The sequence below is a fragment of the Scyliorhinus torazame genome, chromosome 11, assembly GCF_047496885.1.
Source record: "Scyliorhinus torazame isolate Kashiwa2021f chromosome 11, sScyTor2.1, whole genome shotgun sequence".
Classification (NCBI taxonomy): Eukaryota; Metazoa; Chordata; class Chondrichthyes; order Carcharhiniformes; family Scyliorhinidae; genus Scyliorhinus; species Scyliorhinus torazame.
This window is the reverse complement of record NC_092717.1, coordinates 240,135,540-240,145,825: the sequence shown is the minus strand read 5'-3', so window position 1 is coordinate 240,145,825 and position 10,286 is coordinate 240,135,540. Positions and strand designations below refer to the sequence as shown.

The 10,286-nt window shown below is 47.8% G+C and overlaps 1 protein-coding gene across 1 annotated transcript in view; it reads left to right on the top strand.

The window, feature by feature from the left end:
* Window positions 1-10,286, top strand: part of LOC140385878 (desmoglein-2-like) — a 115,311-nt gene that overhangs the window by 855 nt on the left and 104,170 nt on the right. The gene's annotated exons all lie outside the window — the stretch shown is intronic.

Sequence of the window (10,286 nt, the reverse complement as noted above, 5' to 3'; positions counted from 1 at the left end):
ACCAGCCCTTGGAAAGAGCACCCGATGTAAGTGCAGGCATCCACCTGTAACCCAGTAACGCCACCTAACCTTTTGGACACTACAGGGCAATTAAGCACGGCCAATCCGCCTAACCTGCACACCTTGGACTGTGGGAGGAAACTAGAGCACCCAGAGGAAACCCAAGCAGACACGGAGAACGTGCAGACTCCGCACTGACAGACACCCGAGGCTGGTATTGAACCCGGGACCCTGGAGCTGTGAGGCAGCAGTGCGTGCCATCGTGTATTTATAAATTGCCCTTCATTAGAGTTTTGTGTTAGAAAATGCAAGATTCTTGGCAACTGGAAGTGTTGTTGCATGGTGGATAACATCCCCTGTGGACCCGAAGCTGTGGGACTTGATAGCCACAAAAGGGTGGTTTATGGTGCCTGGTCAAAGAGGTTGAGTCTCAAACCTTCAGATTCTTCCAATTGCCCTGTGATAGGGCAGTCAGAGGGGGTCGGCCAGAGCTGTGCGGTGGGTGCAGCGTCACACCTTCCCTGCGCGTCCACGCACCCACCCCGGCCGAACTCTGACAGCGTTGCCTCAAAGAGCAACAAAGAAAAGTATTAAGCATCTTAGGAAAAAATCAGATGGGCCAGGGCCCTGCAACCTGTTATTTCTGACCGATACGTCGCCAGCTCTGTGTAACATCTCATTCCTGACTCCCAACCTTTTCCAGTCAGATTGCATTAGGGTGAAGCAAGCCTGAAGTCAGTACGGATAAAAACAAAATAGCTAATGTTGCATATTACGGTTTCCAATGATTATTTTCACAAAATACCTCAAGGTGCTCTACATAAACCTGTTGGAGCAATACAGCCAAACAAGCATAGCTACTGCCCGTGTAAGGAACAGGTTTTAGATTTGCAACCACTGTTTTGAATACAACTGAGATGATAAATTATTCCGAATGTGAAATTAGAAGCTTTTTTTCCCAATCGCAAGCCTGAAGAGCTGAAAAAATTGTCTCTAATCATCTCAAATTAAGGATTTTGCAGATTTTACCAGCAAAATTATTGTTGTTTTTTTTAAAGTCAAAAGAGCATGGTAATTCAGAGTTGTGTTATTTTAATTTTCCTTCTTTTGTTGTTGCATTTGATACACAAATTCAAACCATGTATTTTCTTTATTATTTATGCAGCTTTCTAGCCGAGTACGCCGTGTATTTGTTTGAGAAATATCACATTTTGTATTTTGTGGATCTCAATAGTTTTCATTTTAGGCAATTCTTTTTTTCTTTTAAGAAGAAGACTGTTTGGGTTTGAAAGACAGGATGTAAACCCCTGAATTGGGCAGTAGGCTGGCTGGAGAGTTCGAGGTGGAAACAACCGCACCGATGATTATTTTGAAATAAAAATTCGGCAGGCTACACACATTTGTAGAGTTGCCAAACAAACCCAGAACAAACAAACATTACAGGGCCATTGATAAAATTGGTGCTCGAACACTATTGTTTCGTACATGTCCCTTATCCGTCATATCCGGACTGCAGTGGGCTGACCCCCTGCTCTTTAGATACAGAATCAATGGGGGAAGCCAGCCTGGTCCATCCCTCCGTTTCCCAGTCCTGGCTGGCTCCAGCTCAGTGGTGAAATCAGCCCGGCTTATCACAGCACCAGGGACCCGGGTTTGATTCCCGGCTTGGGTGAATGTGTACGGAGTTTGCACTTTCTCCCCGTGTCTGCGAGGGTTTCCTCCGGGTGCTCCGGTTTCCTCCCACAGCCCAAAGATGTGCGGGTTAGATGGATTGGCCATGATAAATTGCCCCTTAGTGCCCAGCGGTTAGGTGGGGTTACGATGATTGGACCGAGGGAGGGTGCTCTTTCGGAGGGTCGGTGCAGACTCAATGGGCCGAGTGGCCGCCTTCTGCCCTGTGGGGGGTTCTGTAATTCTTATGATTCTACCCCCACTCCTCCACCCTAGGACAGAAAATCCAGGCAATTCCCCTACTTGGTCCCGAGCTTCCCAGGGACGGGGTCGAGCGCATGTAGTTCTAAAACTCTTGGAGGTTGGGTTGACCAAATGGGGCTGTTAAAGCCATAACGTGATGGGGGGGGGGGGGCCTCGAGGAGTACGCCCGGGGGGGGGGGGGGACCTCGAGGAGTACGCCCAGTCAGAGTTGGCAACCCCGTGAGCGGGCGGTCTACTCCCTGGGCAAGGTTAATTGGGACGTTTGATTGGGCAGTCCCAAGCTTTGCTAACTGCACCACAAAGTTAGGGTGTGGGGTTTCTGCGTTTAATCGCAGAGTCACAGTCTTGAGAAGGTGCAAAATAGTATGTTGAGGTCGGAGGCTCCAATGAGTCACGGTTTTGGTATACATTGAAATAACAGTGTAGGAATGCTGGAATCACTCAAGCAGGTCTGGCTGCCTGTGTGGAGAGAGCAGTAAGACGCCTTACTCATCGAACAACACCAGGTTAAAGTCCAACAGGTTTGTTTTGAATCACGAGCTTTCAGAGCACAGCTCCTTCCTCGGGTGAATGAAGGGGTGGATTCCTGAAACATATATCTAGACAAAGTCAAAGATGCAAGACAATACTTTGAATGCGAGCCTTTCTCTCTCTCCACATCTGTGGAGAGAGGGGGAGACCGCGTTAAAGTTTCGGCTCCAAGGACCTTTCATCAGAAATAAAAACAAGCAAAATACTGCGGATGCTGGACGGAACTTTCCATCAGGTTAGAAACGCAAAAGGTTCTCATGAAGAGGGGGGGGGGGGAATAGAACAAAAAGTAACAGTGTGTGTGATAGATCAGAAGGCAGGAAAGAGTAAATGACAACAGAAATGATCACGCGAGGCTAAAGGAAACGATAATGAGATGAGTAAAGAAACAGAAGATTGTATTAATTCCAATAATCGTATGTTGAGGACGAATGAGTCTTCAAACTAATCGTCACCTTAAAACAGGTTTGTTTCCAAGCCAGGAAAGTGAAGTCACCGACTCCCCAGTCCCTCCTCAGGTACCCAGAGTGAACTGGTTCCTGTGGCCTTGCAATGATTCCCCAATACTTCCCCAATCGGGGACAGCTGTGGTTAATTCCCAACATAAAGCGTGTCTTCCGCTGTAGCATAAATCTCAACGCTAACATAGAGGGGGTGGGACTGGCAAAAGGGGACTCACACTGGCAGCGGTGGAGTTTTCACTGGATTAGTAATCCAGAGACTGCTCTGGGGTCCAGGGTTCGAATCCCACCGCGGCAGATGCAGAAATTTGAATTCAGTAAAAAGAAATCTGGTGATGACCATGAAATCATTTATTTTTTTAAAAAAACCATCTGGTCCTTTAGGGAATGGAAATCTGCCGTCCTCTGGGGCTGGTTTAGCACACTGGGCTAAATCGCTGGCTTTGAAAGCAGACCAAGGCAGGCCAGCAGCACGGTTCAATTCCCGTACCAGCCTCCCCGAACAGGCGCCGGAATGTGGCGACTAGGGGCTTTTCACAGTAACTTCATTTGAAGCCTACTTGTGACAATAAGCGATTTTCATTTCATTTCATTTCATACCCGGTCTGATGTGACTCCAGACCCACAGCAATGTGGTTGACTCTTAACTGCTCCCCTCTGAAATGGCCGAGCGAGACACTCCGTTCCAGGGCAATTAGGGATGGACAACAAATGCTGGCCGTGTCAATGGTGCCCTCACCCCGTGAAAGAGTAAAGGGGAAAAAAAAGTTTGCTGCATCTTTTCTTTGAAGGGGTAGAAGATGTGTGTGAACGTTGTGGGGGAGGCCCCGCGAATCACATTCATGTGTTTTGGTCCTGCCCAAAGCTGGAGGATTACTGGAAGGAGGTTTTTAGGGTAATCTCTAAAGTGGTGCACGTGAAACTGGACCCAGGCCCCCGGGAGGCCATATTCAGGGTGTCGGACCAGCCGGGGTTGGAAATGGGTGCGGAGGCAGATGTTGTAGCCTTCGCCTCGTTGATCGCCCGAAGGCGGATCCTGATGGGTTGGAGAGCAACCTCTCCACCCTGTGCCCTGGCGTGGCGGGGGGACTTGTTGGAATTCTTGACTCTTGAGAAGGTTAAGTTTGAACTGAGGGGAAGGATGGAGGGGTTCTACAATACATGGGCATTATTCATTATGCACTTTCAAGAACTGGATAACATCGAACATTAGTTAGGGGGGGGTAGGGGGGCTGTGTGTGTTAATGGCAACTATGGGTGATCCCTAATTCCTTTTTGTCATTTGTTTGTGTGAACATGCGGGCTAATGTTTGGGGTTTGGTGGGAGGATGGGATCGTTGTTATTGATATGGGGATTGACATATTTGTTCTTGATTATTGTTTATTGGTGGGTGTAAATTTGAAAGAAAATGTGAAAAAGGAGAATAAAAAATATTTTTTTCAAATAAAAGAAAAAGTTTGCTGCATCTTACGGGGGAGAGAAATGGGAAAGTTCTGACTCCTCTTGTGGCTTTTTATTTAAATACGCCACGCCTCGAGAGACAACAAATATTGCCCAGATATCAGCTATGCTATACGCCCAGTGATTGCTGCGTGTGGCGGGGGAGGGGAAGTTAAGGTTTGTTTGTCTTGTGCGTGAGTTGCCCGAGTTAGTTTTATTATATAGTTTTGATTTTGCACTACAGGGTGGAACAGGCACATTGCAAAATGTTTGATTAGTGATTGATGAACTTTCAGGTTTATGATGATAGAATGTGATTCAGGAAAATGGGAACACTAGCCCAGAGTATTTGCGCCTAAGTCTGCGCTATTATTTCTACATCAATGTTTCCCATAAATGGATCACTTGGATTCTTTTTCCTGCAATAATTCTATTGAAATATTATTTGGGAATGGGTGGCTATCTGATATTGGAGGACAAATCAACAGCCACTTTGAAATTTGATCTTTGCATGTGGCTTGTCCACAATAACAACCCACTCTGACCGCTTTTCACAACTGGAGATTCTCTTAAAGCTGTTCACAAGCTCCTGAGAATTTTTTAAGTGGACAGTACTCCCTTACAGTGTTGTTTCACAGCTCCAAGGTCCCCGGTTCGATTCCCGGCTTGGGTCACTGAAATGAAATGAAATGAAAATCGCTTATTGTCACAAGTAGGCTTCAAATGAAGTTACTGTGAAAAGCCCCTAGTCACCACATTCTGGCACCTGTTCGGGGAGGCTGGAACGGGATTCGAACCGTGCTGCTGGCCTGCCTTGGTCTGCTTTCAAAGCCAGCGATTTAGCCCAGTGTGCTAAACCAGCCCCTGTCTGCACTGTCTGTGCAGAGTCTGCACGTTCTCCCCGTGTCTGCGTGGGTTACCTCCCGGGTGCTCCGGTTTCCTCCCACAGTCCCGAAAGACGTGCTTGTTAGGTGAATTATTCTGAATTCTCCCTCAGTACACCCAAACAGGCGCTGGAGTGTGGCGATGAGGAGACTTTCACGGGAACCTCATTGCAGTGTTAATGTAAGCCTACTTGTGACACGAATAAAGATTATTATTATCATGTTATGTATCTGCAATGTCTCTGGATTAACAATGGAGAGACCCAGGCTAATGCTCTGGGGACACGGGTTCAAATCCCACCATAGCATCTGGTGGGATATGATTTCATCTTTCAATAATCTGAAATTGAAAACTGGTCTCAGTAGTGGTGTCTATCGATTGTTACAACAACCCATTTGGTTCACTAATGTCCTTTAGGGAAGGACATCTGCCGCCCCAAAGATGTGAAGTTTAGGTGGATTGGCCATGCTAAATGTCCCCTTGGTGTCCAAAGATTAGGTGGAATTATAGAGGTCGGGCGGGGGATTAGGCCCAGGTAGGATGTTCTTTCAGAGGGTCCGTGCAGACTCAATGGGCTGAATTCTAGGATTCTATGAACCCAAGGTTCAAGAGCATTTCAAGATGGGCAACAAATGTTGACCCTTCCAGCGGTGCCCGCCCCCTATGAAAGAATAAAAGAAAATGGCCCAAAATTGCCCGTTGCGCCCAGCTGCTAGTGTTCAAACTCCCATGAGTTTTTTTAAAAACCTGACCAAAAAGGATGGAGCAGAGTACTTTCTAAATGGGAAGAGGTTAGGTGCAGTGGATGTCCAAGGCGGGGGTGGGGTGGGGGGGGGGGGGGGGGGTCAGGTGCATAGATACTTAAAATGCCAGGAACAAGTGCAGAAAATAATCAAAAAGGCTGATGGAATGCCAACCTCTTTCTGTCGAGGATTGCAGTATAAAGACACAAGAGGTTACATTGCAGCTGGATAAAACCCTGGTTAGACCCCACTCAGAGTCACTGGCAGCAGTTCTGGGCACCACACCTTCGGAAGGATATTTTGGAAGGCGTGCAACGTAAGTTTACAAAAATGATGCCTGGATTACGAGGAGAGATATCTCCGATTGGATCTGGAATTTCGAAAGTTATGGGATGATCTGAGCAAAGTATTCAAGATATTTACAGGGAAAGACAGGGTAAATAAAGATAAACTATTTCCACTGGTCGAGGATTCTAAAACTAGGGCGCATAGTCTAAAAATTAGGGCCAGACCGTTCAGGAGCCATGTTAGGAAGAACCTCTTCATTCAAAAGGTGGTAAAGGTTTGGAACCCTCGCTCCAACAGCAGCAGTTGATGCTAGATCTGTGTTAATTTTAGATCTGTGATATGAAGCAAAGATATGAAGGGATTTGGGCCAAAGGCAGGTATGTGGAGTTAGGCCCCAGATCAGCCATGGTTCGAGGGGCCGAATGGCCTACATGAGACTCCTGAAACCTGACTTAATCTAATCCCACTGACATATCGTTCTGTTCCTGCCTCCCTCATGTGTTTATCCAACCTTTGTTTTTGTTCTGTGGCTGGGATGTGGGTATCACTGGCAAGTCACAGCATCATAGAATTTACAGTGCAGAAGGAGGCCATTTGGCCCATCGAGTCTGCACTGGCTCTTGGAAAAAGCACCCCACCCAAGGTCAACACCTCCACCCTATCCCCATAACCCAGTAACCCCACCCAACACTAAAGGCAATTTTGGACACTAAGGGTAATTTAGCATGGCCAATCCACCTAAGCTGCACATCTTTGGACTGTGGGAGGAAACCGGAGCACCCGGAGGAAACCCACGCACACACGGGGAGAACGTGCAGACTCCGCTCAGACAGTGACCCAAGCCGGGAATCGAACCTGGGACCCTGGAGCTGTGAAGCAATTGAGCTAACCACCATGCTACCGTGCAGCATTTATTACCTCTCCCTAATTGCCCCTTGAGATAGAGGTGGGGAGCTGCCTTTTAAAGATAAGGAGAATTATTGTTCAGTCAGGGTGGTGAAGTTCTGGAACTCTCTTTCTCAAAAGGCAATGGACAACACTGGCAGCTTACAACACCAGGTTAAAGTCCAACAGGTTTGTTTCGAATCACCAGCTTTCGGAGCACAGCTCCTTCCTCAGGTGAATGAAGAGGTAGGTTCCAGAAACATATATATAGACAAAGTCAAAGATGCGAGTCTTTGCAGGTAATTAAGTCTTTACAGGTCCCGACGGAGTGACTGGAGAGAGGGATACTTACAGGTTAAAGAGATGTGAATTGACTTAATTACCATAAAGACTTCTTCTAATATTGTATAATTCTGGTCGCCACACTACCAGAAGGATGTGGAGGCTTTGGAGAGGGTGCAGAGGAGATTTACCAGGATGTTGCCTGGTCTGGAGGGTGTTACTTATGCGGAGAGGCTGAATAGACTCAGACTGTTTTCATTAGAACGACGGAGGTCGAGGGGTGACCTGATGGAGGTCTACAGGATTATGAGGGACATGGATAGAATGGATGGGCAGGCACTCTTTCCCAAGGTGGAGGGCTCAGTCACCAGGGGGCATAGGTTTAAGGTCAGTGGGGCAAAGTTTAGAGGAGATGTGCGAGGCAGGTTTTTTACACCGAGGGTGGTGAGTGCCTGGAACGCGTTGCCAGGGGAGGCTGTGGAAGCAGATACACCCTGGGAAACCTCAGCAGCTTTGCACACCTGCCTCTGGGTAACCTTGTCAAATGTTGGTTCAAACCCTGGTCTCTCGTTGTTCAATGATTTGACAAACTCCCGTCAAAGGTGAAAGGGGCAGCTCCGCCACAGGTTCCTTTTCGGCAGGTGCCAGCTGTGGGCAAACGTCCCACCAGTCCTCTCGGCCGACAGTCCAGTGCTGAGGGAATGCTGCGCTGTCGGGGGTGCCAACCTTCGGAAAAGACATTAAATCAAGGCCCCCAGGGTGGACGTTTAAAAAAAAAATATATATATAATAATAAAATGGCACAGCACATATTTCGAACAGGTTCCCTCCCGGGTGTTCTGCCCAATGTTCATCCCTCAACCAACATCAGCAAAACAGCTACTCCGCTCGTTATCGCATTGTTTTTTTTGTTGGATCTTTCTGTGCGTAGATTGGCTGCTGGGTTTCCGCCCTGACTACACACCGAAAGTACTTCATTGGCTGTGAACCACTTTGGGACTTCCTGGTGTTGTAAACGGCGCTATACAAGTGCAAGGCCTTTCTCCCAATTGTTATTTTCTCGATCTCCAGTTCCGATGTCATGAATCTGGGTTTCCGTGTTCTCAACTATCCTCCAGCAGAGAGTTCTAGTCAAGACACCGATCCTCTGTTCAAGAAAGGGAATAGGAATGACCCTGGTAATTATAGGCTGGTTAGTCTTACTTCGGTGGTCGGTAAGTTAATGGAAAAGGTCCTGAAGGATAGGATTTATGACCATTTGGCAGCTTAATCCGGGATAGTCAACACGGATTCATGAAGGGTAAGCCTTGCCTCACAAATTTGATTGAATTCTTTGAGGAGGTAACTAAGTGTGTAGATGAAGGTAGAGCAGTTGATGTTGTATACATGGATTTTAGTAAGGCATTTGATAAGGTTCCCCATGGTTGGCTCATGAAGAAAGTAAGGAGGTGTGGGATAGAGGGAAATTTGGCCAATTGGATAAGTAACTGGCTATCACATAGAAGACAGAGGGTGGTGGTGGATGGAAAATTTTCAGACTGGAGACCAGTTACCAGCGGTGTACCACAGGGATCAGTGCTGGGTCCTCTGATATTTGTGATTTTTATCAATGACTTGGAGGAGGGGGCTGAAGGGTGGGTCAGTAAATTTGCTGATGACACCAAGATTGGTGGAGTAGTGGATGAGGTGGACGGCTGTTGTAGGCTGCAAAGAGACATTGATAGGATGCAGAGCTGGGCCGACAAATGGCAGATGGAGTTTAACCCTGATAAGTGCGAGGTGATTCATTTTGGTAGAAAAAATTTGAATGCGGATTACAGGGTCAAAGGCAGGGTTCTGAGGAATGTGGAGGAATAGAGAGATCTTGGGGTTCATGTCCACAGATCTCTGAAGGTTGCCACTCAAGTGGATAGAGCCGTGAAGAAGTCTTATAGTGTGTTAGCGTTTATTAACAGGGGGCTTGAGTTTAAGAGCCGCGGGGTTATGCTGCAACTGTACGTGACCCTGGTGAGACCACATTTGGAGTATTGTGTGCAGTTCTGGTCACCTCACTATAGGAAGGATGTGGAAGCATTGGAAAGGGTGCAAAGGAGATTTACCAGGATGCTGCCTGGTTTGCAGGATAAGTCTTGTGAGGAAAGGTTGAGGGAGCTAGGGCTTTTCTCTTTGGCGTGGAGGAGGATGAGAGGCGACTTAATAGAGGTTTATAAGATGATGAGGGGGATAGATAGAGTTGACGTTCAGAGACTATTTCCTCGGGTGGATGTAACTGTTACAAGGGGGCATAACTATAAGGTTTGGGGTGGGAGATATAGGAGGGATGTCCAAGGTAGGTTCTTTACTCAGAGAGTGGTTAGGGTGTGGAATGGACTGCCTGCTGTGATAGGGGAGTCGGACACTTTAGGAACTTTCAAGCGGTTATTGGATAGGCACATGGAACAAACCAGAATGACAGGGAGTGGGATAGCTTGATCTTGGTTTCGGACAAGGCTCGGCACAACATCGAGGACCGAAGAGCCTGTTCTGGGCTGTACTGTTCTATGTTCTATGTTACACGACGAGGGCGGTCCCAGCCGCCGCCGCCGGCCCTACCGCAGAGGGCGGGCCCTGTCGCCGGGGGCGGGCCCTGTCGCCGGGGGCGGGCCCTGTCGCCGGGGGCGGACCCTGTCGCCGGGGGCGGACCCTGTCGCCGGGGGCGGTCCCTGCCACCGAGTGTTGAATTTGGTGCCTTAACTGCAAGCTACAGTCAAGGACCCGGAATTAAGCCGGAATTAAACACGTTACTCCGGATGTGAACATCACAACAACATTCTCATTCTCATTGTGTTCTAGAGT